Here is a 15,486-nt window from a genome sequence, read left to right on the forward strand (position 1 = left end):
CGGGCTCAGCAGTTGTGCAGCAGCTGCCAGAGTACGAGCGACACCTCCGAAACAAGCGGCGGAGGAAGCGGCGGCCGCGGCCGCTCCTGCTGGAGCAGGGGGAGCATTTCCAGTTGGCTTTTAGTACCAAAGGTTTTCTGTCTCCTGAAATTGTTTTCTCTCCGTGGTCGGCTCCCTGGTTTCTGCTTCTCTTTCCATTCCCAGCGTCGTTTGTGTGTTACCTCTGTTGCAGTTCAGTGGCTGAACCCGTGTGCTGTGTGCTAAAGTTCCTTTTTAATGTTTGTGTTCAACTTCTTGGTGATTTGTATCTCTCAGCAAATGTCTTGAGGAATTGCTGTCCGTAATTTTTGGGAATTAAGTGTACAGCCGAGATTAGTTTGAAGTTTTGTATGCGACCTAAGTATTGTAACTCGAAGATAAATTAGCATAAGACTTCAGTGCTGTAAGATTATCTTCTGTTAAGATGCTTTGTCATACTCCTCTTTCAAGATGATATTGCTTGTGTTACTTGGGAAAACAAGACAGGCTCACAGTTTTAGGGGTGTGCACTTTTACAAGAAGCCTTTTTTTTACTGTTACAATAACTTCATATTCCTAAACTGAATAAAATTCAGGCGGTGTGAGTACCCTATGTCAGTTTTCTCTGGATTGAAAATGGACTAAATTAGAGATAAAAGCACTTTAATTTAAGCAAAAGAAAGTAATGTTTTTGATGTTAGAATTGACTTTTAAAGGCTGACATCGTGTTGGTTTATGATATATGGGAGGTTACTGTTCTGTTTGACTTCAAAGCTGATCCAACAAGCTGCTCTGTTGTGGGTGGCATATTAATTTTACTGTAAATAGGTGCTGAGGCTTGAGGTAGTGTTTCTAAGGCAGGACAGGGTAAGGTGTGTTCTCTCTAGAGTAAAAGACAAAAAAGTTAATTCTGTACTCAAAGATACCTTGTACTGGGCTCTGCTGGGGTATGGTATCCCCTGGGAATTGTAGTAGTAAGGTGAACATCATCTCTTGTGAGAACATCATCTTTTGGTCCAGGCAAAGAACTTAGTGAGATGACCCATATTGCCTTTATTTCAGAAGCAAAAATCAATGAATAAAATTCAAAGTTAAAACTTGGAGAAGGACACAGCCCAGTAAAGTACATATATTAATTGCATCTTTCTTTTTGCGTGAAAACAACTCTTGAGGAGTTTCAGATGTTGATAGCGAATATTTAGTTGTTTCTAACTAAAGAAGTTCTAAACCAGCTGTTTTTCAAAGTGAAGAATGTGGAGTAGGAAGCCTTGACAGAACTTTTAATGTTAATAATTTCTCTGTCATGGCAGGTATGTAAACAAAGTGATGGGAGATACAGAAACTTACCTGGTAAATAAAATATTAATATAATTGAAATAAATTGAAAATCACGTATCTAGAGGACTGAAGATGCACTGTTGCATTCCAGTAGGTTTTTAGTTGATTTGTGACTGTGCTGCTCTAACCTCACCTTTCCGTGCAATTCGACCACATCCCTTAGATGAAGTCAGGAGGTTTCTCCTGTAGCACGTCTGAGAGGCCACCAGAGTGACATTGTGTGGGTGTGCAGGTGACCAGTCACAAGCATGGCACAGGACACACAGGACATGTTTCCTGTGCTGCTCTCAAAAGAGTTTTAACCAGTTTTGGCCCACGAGGTGAGTAAATTGTGGTGCTGAATGTGCAGAGTGTAACTGCTGCCTGCCCAGGAGCTGAAATAAAATAAAGGCTGTTTATTAGGATAAATTGTAGTGAAGGGGAGGGTAAGTAAATTCTGGTCTTAAACACAGTTTTTGGAGCTTGGAAAAGTCCCTCAAAATTAGATTTTTATTCTTTTTCCTTGGTAAGCTAGAAATTGTGGTATCAGATGTCCACAGTAGTAAAGCTAATTCAGTGTGCTCTAAAGCACTTATCTGTGAATAAAGGCCTTCGTGTTCTAGAAACCCTCAATGCCCTAAATGAAACAATCAGATGACAATGTATGTTGGAAAATAAGAGTGTGGTGTAGGCTTAGAGATTAGAGAAATAAAGATAAGAGTTAATACTGTGAGCTGTCATGAGTGTGTGCTTGGTATTAGGAGAGATGTATTCAGAGTAGAAATAACACTGGAAATCCATAAGGGTGCCACATGTGCCCAATAAAAGAGATGGACATTGACTTTCTAAGTAATGTAGAGTGGACATTAGAGAGGATGTGCTGTGCTTTCAAGGGGAGGATGGTAGAACAGTGAAATACTGAGAGATCCCAGTTATTGTGTCCTAAAAATACATGATCAGCTGTTCTTGACAGAATTGTGAATTCTCTCTCCTTGGACAGTTTAACTTCTTTAAAGCTTCTGCTAACATGGCAAGCTCAGAAGTTGGAAGGTAGAAAGTTAATAATAATTGGTCGAGGTCCCATTTCCAGCCTGAGGCAACGAGATCTGAAGATTGTACATTGGCTGGGAATGTTTCTCCTCACCCAGCAGCCTCAGCCTGTGGGGAGCGTTGGGAGGGCTGGGCTTTGACCACCTGCAAGGAGAAGAGTTCTAAGGTGTTGAGTTCTTTACCATCACCTTTATTCTCTGGGTACTCAGATCTGTTGTCTCTGAAGCCCACTGTTAGTGCCTTTGGAGAGACATGAGAATATAATGGTAAAAAAGGGTTTATGATCCCATCCTGCCTGTCTTGCCTTCCTGTTCCTCAAAACTCCCACTTTGTTCATATTCTTTCTCTCTGTTTATTTTAACTCTCTCCTCTCCAGACAGCAAGGTGTGTTACTCCGCTGTGCAAAGCCCAAAGCAGTTGTTAAGTTGGTGTTCTAAAAGAGAAGGTGACTGATGGACAAAGGATAACAGAAGATCAATAAACACAGTCAACAGTGGTGTTTTCCCATAAAGGTCAGGAGGGCAGAGGAAATGAATTGTTTGTGAACCAGGCTTTAATATTCATTACCCAGTGTCTCAGTGGGTTATAAAGTGTTGTGCTCCCTGACCCCGCTGGTGTGGGATGACAGGGATGTTGCAGGAGGATGTCCCATAGTGCTGTGAACATATTGCATGTCCTGTCAATGCAGGATTGTTATCCTGAAGCTGTGAGAAGATGGGATGGTCAAACTTAGAATAGGATCTCTTAAAAGGGTATGAAAATGGATATTCAGGAGTTGGATCTGTTTGAGCCTGTAAAAACTGCTGTATTGGGTTTTAGTAGCTTAAGTAAAGACTGAGAGCTGTAAGACTCTGGAGCCTACTCTGGATTTCATGTGTTTTGTTTAAATTATATGTCAGTTGTAAAATAGGACTACAAAAATACAAACACAAACCAAGCTACTATCTCCTTTGATACTGGGAATTTCAAAGCAGGTGGCAGAGGCTGCAGTGAAGTTCTGATCAGAAATTACATAGCTGTAAAAATGGCTTTGTTTCACTGGAAGTCAAGATTAAGGCTGAGGAAAGAAAAATGTCCAGACAGGCTCAAAGAATGAGTGTTGTGTGAGGGAAGGGAGATGGTCATGCTCCCACGAGTGTGTTTGGGAGCTGGGTTAGGGAATGTCACTGGGCATGTGACACCAAGAGCAGACAGGGAAAGTTGTCCGAGTTTGGCACTTCAAGCTGCAGAATGTTCTGTTTCCTTCACTTCTGAAACTTGGGAGTATCCAGAACCTGCCTGGTGTGGGCTCTGCCAGGATCCCAGAGTTCCCCTGGCTGAGGCCGAGAGTGATAACAGCAGAACATTGCAGAGCATTCCCATAGCCCTTCCTGACCATCACCTCCCACCTCTTGTTCCCGTCTCCCTTCCCCAGAGTGCCCATGGAAGGTGATTTCTGCTCTGGATGCCTTCCAAGCCAGGCATTTCCATTCTTGCTTAATATGTATCCATCGTGCCTGGAGGGGCTCCTCTTTCTTTCCTAATACTCTTGTGTAAGGCTTGGGCTTGGTCACATGAATAAATGTACTTTGGTGGTAAATTAAAGTGATCCCTACGATTCTTGCCCTGTTGTAGCTGCTGTGAGGTTTGATAAGGCTTATCTTTGCAAGACCTTCTCAGTAGCAGTTCTTTTTGTCTAATCGCTTTCACACTTCTTCCTTTTCAACTTGACTTGAAGTGTTAAACAAAGGAACTGGGAGAAGGGGAAAGAGCTAAGGGCGAGATAATCCTAAATGTCTGTCAGCTCAAAAATGTGCTGGTTAATAATAAAGGCTTTGCCAGGGCTTTAATAAACCTGAGCTAATGCGTGACAACTTTACAGAAGTATTTTTATAAAAGAGAAAGAAAAAAATTTCTCCTCTTTATATGTTATTTTTAGTGAATAACAAGAGATGTGGATGGAGAAAGGAACAGCTGTGCATACAAACTATCTCCTGTTTTGTAATTCCCTTTATTCCCTGTTATCATTCCCTTTATGACAACAGGCTGAGTTTTCCCAGAAGCCTTAACACTGCTGAGAGGTTGCAGGCAAGCTGAAGAGCAGTGCCTACCAGTTCCAGAAAACTCTGAGTGTCTGAAAAGGTGCATTTAGAGATGTGTTGTGTTTAAGATTATAAACATTTGACTGTGTGGATCTCCATTTCTTTTGTCATGCAGCTTTGAGATGTGGATTGGCAATTGGTTTTGAGTATTGAACAGATTGTATGAACCCTTGCTTTTCTGGTGAGTTGGGACAACTTTCCAGTCTCATTTTTATTGATCAGCTTTAAAAAAATTCTAGCTAGATATTTATTATTCTTCCTATCAAGTCAAGCTAAAACTTCACAATTAAAATGATAAAAATGAGTAAATCGTGGTGCTGCCCCATGAGTTGTTCTAGTGCTTGACTTTCTCTGGATGTAGTTTTTTAAACCTGCTTCTTCCATTCAGCTGCCCTAAGCAGTACATTTACCAATGAAACCTGCTGTGGGTTGACTGTCTTGTTGAAATTTTTCTACTCACAGAATGGGTGAGGTGCAAACAGTGGCTTTTTGAGCCTCCTCCAATACCCCAGACCAAATCGGTGCTGATTTGTGTCTGTGCAGATCTCAGGCTGTTGAAGAAGGCATTGTCTGTGATGATCACACTTCTCACTCCTTCCTGGAGAACACCTGAGGGCTGTGGAGCTGTTCCTCAGTGGAACAGAGAGGAGTTTGGCTCGGGGGGGAGGGGGGGGATGGTGGTGACAAGTGTGAGGTGGAAAGATTTCCATCCATGTCTGGATTTCCACTTGCACTCTTTATTTCAGTTTCCCCCAAAGAGTTGCCAGTGTTGTCTCTAAAGCCTTCATTGTACATAGCAGGGCAGAGGCAGCTCCTTAGGGATGGGAGCAACTTCCTCCCCCTTTGATCATCGCTGGTTTGTCACCTTATCCTGGAAGACACCCAGAGCTACCTCCTCTGCCCTGACCTCCCAGCAATGAAAAGCCTCGTTGAAACACCCCCACCCTGACAATGAGCAGGTGAGGATGAGGTACTCACAAACCTGCTCACAGTGTTTGCAATTCAGAGCTTGACTCCCTTTGATAAACAAATGCCTGGTGGATTAATGAAGCATGTATATAGGAACACTGCCCTGTGCCTGAAATGAGCCTTGCCTGCATCATGCTGTAATTGAAGGAGGCAGGATATGGCTCAAAGACACTTATTTCCCTTTGCCCTTTTGAATCCATCTGGTGGCTTTTGCTGTTCTTTTATCCCCCAGCAAACCAAGACCTTAAAATCGATGCCCTAAAATTCATTTCCCTGAAGCTACTTTAGTGACACTTCTCTTTCTGTGCATGTGTGTGCACAAAAAGTAATCATTTTTGCATTCACTCTTACCTATTTTATCGAGTGCTTGAGACTGTAGACATTATTTCTGAGTGCAATAGTAGAAACTTTTATGGTGCTGAAGGTGGTTGCTGGACAAACATTACACTGATAATACCTGGTTACTGAATAGCAAGTACAGGATGAGAAAGGGAAGACTTTAGCCATTTTTTTACAGGGAAATAACTTCAAAGACTGCCAGTGTAGAATTTGCAATGGTACTGCGTGAATGGAAAGTAGAACTGGGATTCTTAAAAATTCATTAAATTTTTTTAAGCTCTTTTCTTCATATTGCACTATGAATTCAGCTGGCAACTGGTGAGTTTTGGTGTATGTTCCCACAAGACACCCACCTTTTGACCTTTTGCTTTTCAGCCTGTGGGATTGTCAGATGAAATTTCTGGAGGCAACTGAGTTGATTTAATGTTTGCAGAAGTGAGATCCGTGTGTGTGTTTTACAGCTCCATATGTAGCTGGTCAGAATGTAGTATGTGCTTCTGAAATAGAGACCTGGAGGAATTATTTCGTTTGCAGATGTCCATTTTACTGCTCTGCCTGAGGTCTGCTTTCCACGAGGTTAAAGACCTGTGTCTGCCTGCTATGAGTGAATTATAGAGGAACAAATAATTGTTTTCTGAGTTGAGAGAAAATGAGCAGTGGGTGAGAACGCTGTTCAAGGAATGCTGAAAAGTTCAGAAAACTCTTAATGAATTTAAACCTTTTAAGGACAGTTTGTTTCCCCCTTAATTTCACATTGGTGGCCTGATTACACAGTGAAAGACCATGTTGGGGTAGGTCCATGCTTTTGTTTGTGTTCTTCCCAATCTTATTTTGTTTACTTTTTTTTGAGTATTCACATGACAAATTATCTTTCTAGGCATGTTATCACTACCCACATTTGGAGAGAGAAAAACAGAGTAGGAAGGATCCTCTCATATTCTTGTTGCTTAAGTGTGTGAAATAAAGTGCTTTAAGGTGCACAAGGACCTCGCTTTGCCATCGCACTGTAGTGGTTTTATCCTTCTTTATGAGCAATATGATGTCTTTGTATCTCCATTTATGTGAAATGATCATTTCAATTAAGAGTGCCAGCAAAGCTGTTTTTCTTTCATGTATCTACCTCCCATGGTTTCTTAGCAATTAGGAATAAAAAGATCTGTTGTGGGAGGTGCTCATCGTTTCTGACTCAGTTGGTTTCAATGGAGTCAGGCCTGTAAAGCAGCTGTTCAGGTCAGGGAATCTGTCATTGACCCATCAGATGTTGCAATTAAAATGGATCACAGCTGTTAGAAACAGGAGTTCCCTCCGTTGCTCCTAAAAAAACCAACACACAGCCCAAAACCCAACCATCAGAAAGCTTTAATGTATTAAACTGCTTCATTAACTACTGCTCTCTTCATGTCTAATGCAAGAAACAGGGGATGCAGATCGAGCTGGTGGCTTTGATGTCAGGACTGTTTGTGGCAGGGACCTCTTTTATGTTCTGGATAACAAAGTCCAGGGAATATTCTTGCCAACGTCTGTCAGTTAATAAGTTTACATCCTGAAGTGTTTGAAGCTATAAATACTGTGTGAAAAATAAGAAAATATATTTAAATGAGAACACGTGTGGATGTTTTTGCCACATACTTCTTTTTTTGCCTTAACACTTTCATGGATTTTGTAAATATTTGAATGTACTGTAATAGAATAAATAGGAATTTTATGGTTGCTTCAACCCTGTACACTTAAGTGGGTGTTTTTGTGTCTGGCTGTCTCATAGTCCAGTATTTCTGGACTATGCTTAAATCACACTCTAATTCAAAATTAGTCTTTTAAGAGACAATACTGAAATGCATATAACAGTTGCAAGGCTCTAGAAGCTTTGACAAGGTGAAAAACCCCCTTTATGTCATGGCAGTCAGTTGGGATGTTGGGAAAGTCTGGGTTGTCTGTCCTAATGTTTTTATTTGAGCCTCACTTCATATCTCTGCTCACTGAGGGTTGTCAGTGTTTCTGTGTTGTGTGTTTGATTTTTTCTTTTAATAAGCAAAACCCTCTGTCCTTAGAATGGTAAAAATTCAGGTTGTTTGGGGCCATCTGAGTTCCATTTGGGTATTTTGGATGTTCTCCTGCCCTCATCACTGCACTTTGTCCTCCTACAGAGCTGCTGAACTTCTGCATTTTAGTTTCTAGGTCTTGGAGGTGAACATAAATCTGAATGAGGTGAGTGCTGCCTCAGGCAGAGAGAGATGTCTGGTACTTGCCAGTTCTTGGTTTGACATTTTATTTTCCTGCTATTCTTAGGACAAGGATTCTTCAGAGTTTGCTTTACATTTTGTTAACTTTCTATGGATCCTTCTATGAACTGAAAGTTAAAAGCATAGAAGCTGCCATTAGTAGTTTATGATCTCTGCACAGTTCTTGCTAGAATAGGATGTGTGATTCTTGAGCTGCTTTAACGTGGTTCTCAGTCCTTGCTGTTGCTGTTGCTGTTTTAAGAAGTCAGTGGCTTTGTATGATCTTGTCCCAAGTGCTGTGTGAACATTGCTCTTCAGTGGGAAAAGTTAAAGCAAAATTTTCCTTGCCCTCCTAACAATCCTGAAACTCAAAATAACATGATTACCTGCTCAGGGCTTTCAGAGAACTCTGGAATTCCAGTCCATTTCCTTCCAGAATTAGATCACAGAGAGCTTTTTTGTTCATGTGATGCCAGTTTATGTTTCTTGCCTTTGCAGTTGCCAGGTAGCATGAAATGCTGGGTAGTACCTTTCTGCATTAATTTTTCATGGAATCCAGTGGCAGGCAAGACCACTCAGTGCCTGGCATGGAGCTTGGGCAGGATTGCCTCTCTCAAGTGCTGGGAGCAATATTTTTGAGGGAACTTTGCAGAACAGTCTGACTTTTGGCTTCAGTTGCTTTTGTCCCACCACTTCTCAAACTTCATAGCAACTCTGAAAAGACTTGCATGTTATGAAGTCCTGTTTATTGACCTTTTCCTAAGATTTTCTATTCTCTGGACTCTCTGGGGATTGTGCTTGCAGAAGCTTCTGAAAACTCCTGGTCTTTCTAAATGCAATTTCTGCATTTATCAAAGACACTTTTCCTTAGGTAGATGAGGTGCAAGGAAGTAAATAAATATAATAAGGTGCCCTCTAACAGAAGTTTTCTTTGTTAATAGTTGCAGTTTGCTGTGTATCTTCAGATGCCTTAGGATAATTAGTTTTCATGTGTTAAGTACAACTGCCTCTATAGTTAGGTAGGAATACTTTGCTATTTGGATTGAATGTAGTTCTCCTCCTTCCCCTGGACAATTTAAGCTTTCTGAAAATAGCCTTGCTTTGATTAGTTGTTCTTATCTTGTTTTGTGCCAACTGCTTGGGGAGCCAAAAGTTGAAATTTTTCTAATTTATTTTATTTGAAGAGATATTACCTTGCTGCTTAGGGCTGTGTGCTTGGGCCAAGTATTAAATGCTTTAGTCCTGTTTAGTAATAGCAGAGAATATCCTCTTCTCTAATTTTGAAAACATCTCTTGAGACCTAAAGAACCCTTGATTGTGTCCCATGTTTTGTCCTGGCGGGTTAAAAAGCCATAAAGCACCTTGCCTGCTAATCCTCTGCAGAACATGAAATTAAAATGAAGGTTGTGTATCAGAAATGAGAGATTTGATCAATCATTAGAAATCCCTTGGGAAAAAAATACTTCTTCAGATACCCATGGGGTATTTTGTAAATCTGTAGATTCTGTTCCTTTTTAAATGATCTTTCATAACTACATTTTACATGAGGACCCAGAATTTGAGGTACTAATTGGTGCTCTGTGTATCTCATGTGGACAAGCCTGTTTATTTGTAATACCTTTTCTACTGTTTTCATGTGATGGTTGTTTTAACTTTATTAACTTTGCAGGTGCTGTGAATATTGACTGAATTTTTTTGTTGATGAAACAAGCTTTAAATGTCAAAAGAAGTCCTTGAATGCTCTTTGTTACCTGTGGGCACTTTTACCTACTGATGTGCATTTGCATTGCTGGGTAAAATGAGCCTGCAAGGGAACTCTACTGAGCCCTTTTTAATTTGGGATTCAGGGCAGCTTATTTGGCTTCATTTTGGGAACATGCTTTTCTGTAAGTCACTCGGTCAGAATTTCCCCTGAAGATTTTATAGTGACCTTTCATTTATTTGGAGATGTGGGCAACGTTTTCAGCTGTGGACTAATCCAGGGAGGTTTTAGATAAGCTTTTATCAAATTAATGAGGAGTTGATTTTTTTTCCCCCCACTGAGATAAGAGGGAGTTACAATTCTGCACAGTTTTATGTTCTACCTCACCATTTATCCTTTCCACGAGATGTAACTTTTTATGTGTAGGCTTTTCATGGTTTATTATTACAGAAATAAAACATCTTCTCTTGAGATGCACAACTTCTGCAGCACCAGAAGATTCTGCTTTAGTCTTTTCTCCCTTTTAGAAGTGAACAAACCCACCAGTTGTATATTTATTGCTCATTAAGACCATTGGGTTTTTTAATTTTTGGATTTTTTTAACTCACCTTTGGCATGCAAGGGTGATTCTGAAGCAAGTGCTTTGGCCAGGCAGTACAGCAGTTTTGGAAAAGAAAAGTGGGAAAAGCTGGCTTTAGGCTGGGACAGAAGTTTGCCTCTGATTGCTCTGGTTTTAATGTGTCTGTTCCTGACTCCCTTGCTGCAGGAATTTCACATCTAGGTCTGTAAATCTTCCTTTTTCTGGGGCATTTCTCTTCTCACTCATGGCCAAATTAGGGTTTTTTTGGGATAATTTTGATGGCAACAAGTAGTTATCTGGGAAAATAAGTATTTGAGTGTACATTTTAAAGACAGCAATATATGATAAAGGAAATGACTAAATCTCCAAAATCTGTGATGAAGGGGGAGTGGAGGGGTTTGGTGGTGGTTTTGTTACTCTTTTGATTTGTTCTGGGAATTAGTAAAAGGTCCCTTTGAACTGTTCAGTGTTAAATGTTTTGGAAGGAAAAGATTCTACTTGTTGCTTGTAATAACAAATGATAAAGAAACAACAGAGTTCATAGGAGGAGAACACGTGAATGGAGAAAGTATCACATACCAGAATTTTTATTTGTTCTCATTGTACCAACTGGGAGTAAATGTTCTTTAATATAATTACACTCTGGTGCTGTTTGAATCTCCTCCAAAGAGCAGAGCTTTGCTTAAAAACTTCTTTTATTTCTTCTCATAGGGGACGTGTTCATTCCTTACAAACACTGCTGCACTTCAGCCTGCAGAAAGTCATGAAATAAGAAGAAATTAGATTTTTCTGAGTTTCTAGTCAGCCTTTAACTGCTCAGCTTTTTGTGTTTGTCAAAATTAGACCATAGTGGTGCTTTTAAAGTTTTTGGTGTGAGTGTCATGAAGGAGAATAGGAAAGCATAATAATTATTCTTTTATCAGTAAAGGCAGAGAAACTAATGTGGTGGCTGACCTTTCTCAGGTCTTTGGGGAAAATGTTAAAGTAGAATAGACTCGCTTAGCTGACATTAAACACTTTTTATTTGTTTATTTTTGAAGTGTTGTAAATACAAGCTTGTATTTGGGACCTTATTTTGAAGACTCCTTATTTGCCATTGCAATTTTCCTTGACCTTTCTGTCCTGGACTTAAACCGACACTTATTTGTCCCTTTGATAGGTTTATAGTTCTCATTAAAAGTATCATCTCCTTGAGAAGACTCTAAAATCTTGCTTAAGATTCTTCTTTTAAGTGTCACTTAAATGCTGGTTATTTAATTGAAATCGTTCTGAACTTAAAAGCATTTACAAAAAAATGTTTGTTTGTTTTTTTTTAATGAAGCTCAGAGAATTCCTGCTGGAGATGTTTTAGGTCTTAACCATCTTAGTTGTGATAACCTGGCTTACCTCTCTTAAGAGATGTGTGCTGTGTGTGCATAATATAATCCTTTCTTTTAATACTTTTTGATATTGATACCAACTTTTTCATTTGCCCTTGGATTTAAAACAGGCTTTATTGGGGTTTTGTTCCTCTTCCCCCACCCCCATCTCAAATCCAGTTGCATGAACTTGAAAGGTGAAGCAAAACTTCCTTCTTCCTGATGGAAAGTGAGGTTTAAAGTCTGGGCTTGCTCCAGGCTGGGTAACTGGATCCCTGACACGAGGGATCCCAGGGCTACTGTGTGACTGTAATTACCAACCCTGGCTCTGTAGTTCATCTAAAAGTAATGACTAATGGATGTGAAAGGAACAATGGATGTTAACCATGGAATACATTAACTCATGGAGACACCAAGGGAATTTAATGGGTTGTAATTAGAAATTTGAATGGGGTAGGAAAGAATGTTGAATTTGGGGGTTTGTATCCTTTTTTTTGTCTTTTATGGTATAGATCTGCTGGAGGAGATGAAATTCATGTGGCAGGTAATGTCCCAGCAGCTGTGATCTCTGCTTCAGGAAGGGCTTCTGGGCTAGATGGGAGTTGGCTTTCTAGACTGTTTCTGTGGCAAAGGAGTGCTTCTCACTAGTGCTGGGCTTGGTTTTGAAGGACCTGAAATGAAGCCTTCTAACTCTTGAAAGAGAAGGATTTTTGTCTGCTACTGAGAGCTCTGTTACTTATTTTAAATAGGTACAAAGAATTGCAACAGTTCTCCCACATATCTCGGTGTTGGAAGGAAGATACTGGTTGAGTCTCTGGTAAATCAAGTGAAATCTAGAATTTCTGGGAGCAAATATGGATTTCAGAACGTGTTGGCCTGTGTGGGTGTTCCCAATCCAGGAAAGATTTAGCATGATGTCACATTGTGGCATCATCAATAATCAAATTAGTGGTTTCCTGAACAGCATTTAGGGCTTGATCTTCTGGCACAACTGGCAGATAGAGGGGAAAGTATTACAGAACAGTTTAAGAACCTGTAAGGCTTTTCCTTTACTTAGGAGGAAAGGAATTTCTGTTTTGTGGAAAACACATTTTTTTGGTCTGCGTTTAGTAGCAACCAGCAGGGAAAATACAAGTGTTGAACCCTGCTGGCCATTTTTGTGAAAGCATTTTGGTAATGCAGTGTGCCCTGTACCCTTTCCCCCTCCTGTAGATGTTGCAATAAGTAATAGCAATGTGATTAGAATAGTTGGCTGGTGCAGTGCATGTGAATTTAGTTACCCAATCTGGGCTGTTTCTCCAACTGAATGATTATGAAAGGCATTGAATTGCTCTGCTGAATATACCTTAATATGTGGCCAAATTGAACTGTGGGTAAAACAAGCCTGGTGGATGCAACTCTGACCTTTGAAGTTAGTTCCTAGTTTGCTGCTCTGTGTTGGCTGAATCACTTTCTGAATTGTTAATGTGAAAATAATTGCTGTGCTCCATCTATAAAGTTGAATGTATAATTGTCTGAAAGAGGCCCTTCAGTGCACTGGGTGGTTTCTGGGGCTCAGCTGAAGGGTGGGGTGTGTGTTTGTCCACTGCAGGGTTTGCCAGTTCAGAAGTTGGGCAGAAGGACAGACTGCTGGGTGCTCAGCTCTTCCTGTAAACACTCCCAATTAGTCATTCCTGCTCTGGGTGAGGGCACATGTTACTGGAGTGACACTCAGAGGAGATGCCTGACCCACACCAGCCTCTCCCCGGGTGTCCCTGTTGGTCTCCAGGTGCTTCCCAGAGTGTTGGAGAAGTGTTGTCACCTGGGTAAAAACACATCCTCAGGAAGGGCTGGGCAAGGAATATTTTCTGTTCCCAGGCAGCTGTGTGCCCTGTTTGCCTGGGTCACTGTTTCCTGCTGTAGCTTTGAAAGCACTGCCTGTAGGTGAGGATTCTGAACTGCTGTGCTGTGGGTGATGGGGATGCAGTGCCTCGAGGTCACAAGTGGAAATGGCAGCAGTTGGTTGGCAGCTCTCTCATTCCACCCTGCAAAAGCATCCACTTTGGGGGAAAGGAGTTATTTTCTGAGCAGCCTTCTTCCCTTCCAGGCAAAAGTTCATGTTTTGAGTCATTTGAAGCCTGAGGATCTGAGATTATTGTTATTATTCAGATCTGCCTGCCACATAAATAAAACTGATACCTTGCATCTTCAGAATGAACAACAGGAAAACCCTGAAGAGGCAGCCAGAGGAGGTGGGGACAGTGTGGCCTTCAAAAGAAGGACCAAAGCAAACCTGTGTTTTTGCAAGTACTGACGTGGTTTGGAGTTGTGCAACTTCAGATGGGGGAGAGAATGTCAGGTCTTCAAACAGGTGGGAGAGGAGCTGAGGAGTAGGAGAAAGGGGAAGCAGTGAGTGAGGATAATGTAGCCAGAAATCAGTAAGAAGTGAATCTGTTAGAATGAATTAAGGAGTAAAAATGTGCAGTTAGAGAACCTAATGAAATATCTTTGTTATCAAAACCAAACAAAAGTGAAAGAGCTGTGCTGGAAAAGCTTTTCAGCATCTACTTGGACAAAAAAAAAAAAAAAAGAAAAATCCAGCAAAGAAACAAAACCCCAAATCCTCCACAGCAGAACAGAAGCTGTACTCAGGAAGGGTTGGAAATATGCTTTTATAAGACATAATTCATGGTATAGTAACATGCTTAGGGTAGGCAAATAGTGGCTAATCGAGAATTTCCTTCCTCTCTGTGTTAGCTAGTTAATCATGATGTTAAAGTCTTGCTTGTTCAGTGCAATCTCTTTTCAGTGCATTTGGTGTGTGCAAGTAAAGTTCATCTGTTTCAGGTCATTAGCACTGCATTAGCACAGCGTGTTTAAACACGAGGTAATTAACTGCACAGTGCAAACACAGTGTGCTAAAGAGCCATCCAAACCCACCGAGTTCTAGCTGATACAAAATACCTCACTGGAAATGCTGTTAGGAGGGGGTGGAGTTAATATTTTTCACCTGTTTTGCTAAATTATTGATACATGGTTAGTGCCAAATGGCAGAAGAGAAGGAGTCAAGCTGATGCCAACAGCATCCTATGCAAGGGTTTGGGTTTGTTTTTTTTTGGTGGGGGGGGTTTGGGATTTTTTCTTCCTAAGTGTATGACATGGAAGATGAGTAGCTTTTTTTGTATTTGCAAATTTTGGTTTATTTATTATTGCAATTTCACAACTGGCACAAAATATTAAAGACGTGTGATAGCTGATGGTCCAGCACGAGGGAAATGGAAATGGAGTTGGACACTAGTAGCCTTTTCACTCTCCAACATAAATTTGGGTGCATTTGTCTAAAAAATGGGGTGATTTGCAGTTTGAACAACGTGAAATGGAACTGTGTCCAAAGGCAGTGTGGATCCTGGATGCTGGTGGTTCCCAGGTTGCTAATCCAGCAGGGAAATGAAAGACCAAATTTCTCACTAACTTCAGCACTCACCAAGTTATATGTGCATATGACTGATAATATACAACCTGACTGGGAAGCACACAAATGCTCAAAGAAACAAGGAATAAACTAGTCAACAGTTTAAGAGCCATAAAATGGGCAACTATAGTGAGTAGGAAGTTGTGGGCAGATATTCCCTCCTGTTCCAACATTACTGGATATGCTGTGCTGTTTTAAAATGTTTAACCCAGCTTGTTTTACTGACAGGCTAAAAAACATTTACATGAGCAGCTCTGTTGGGAAGTATAAAGGGCTGCAACCTTTAGTGGGGTGATGATGCCGAACAGGTGGCACAGCATTGCTGGATAATACAATCTGATATCACAACTGTTTGTGAAGTGCACATTTCTTCACCACCACATAATCCTTCTCCTGAACTGC

The 15,486-nt window shown here is 40.7% G+C and overlaps 1 protein-coding gene across 1 annotated transcript in view; it reads left to right on the forward strand.

The window, feature by feature from the left end:
* The first annotated feature begins 6 nt into the window (after nt 1-6).
* The window catches only part of TEX2 (testis expressed 2), a 41,488-nt gene continuing 26,008 nt past the window's right edge, over nt 7-15,486 (forward strand). The window contains exon 1 of the mRNA XM_027654256.1: nt 7-132. The gene's annotated coding sequence lies outside the window, so the exon portion shown is untranslated. The remainder of the gene's footprint in view (nt 133-15,486) is intronic.

Source organism: Corapipo altera, unplaced genomic scaffold (genome assembly GCF_003945725.1).
Source record: "Corapipo altera isolate COAL_440 unplaced genomic scaffold, ASM394572v1 343, whole genome shotgun sequence".
Taxonomy (NCBI): domain Eukaryota; kingdom Metazoa; phylum Chordata; class Aves; order Passeriformes; family Pipridae; genus Corapipo; species Corapipo altera.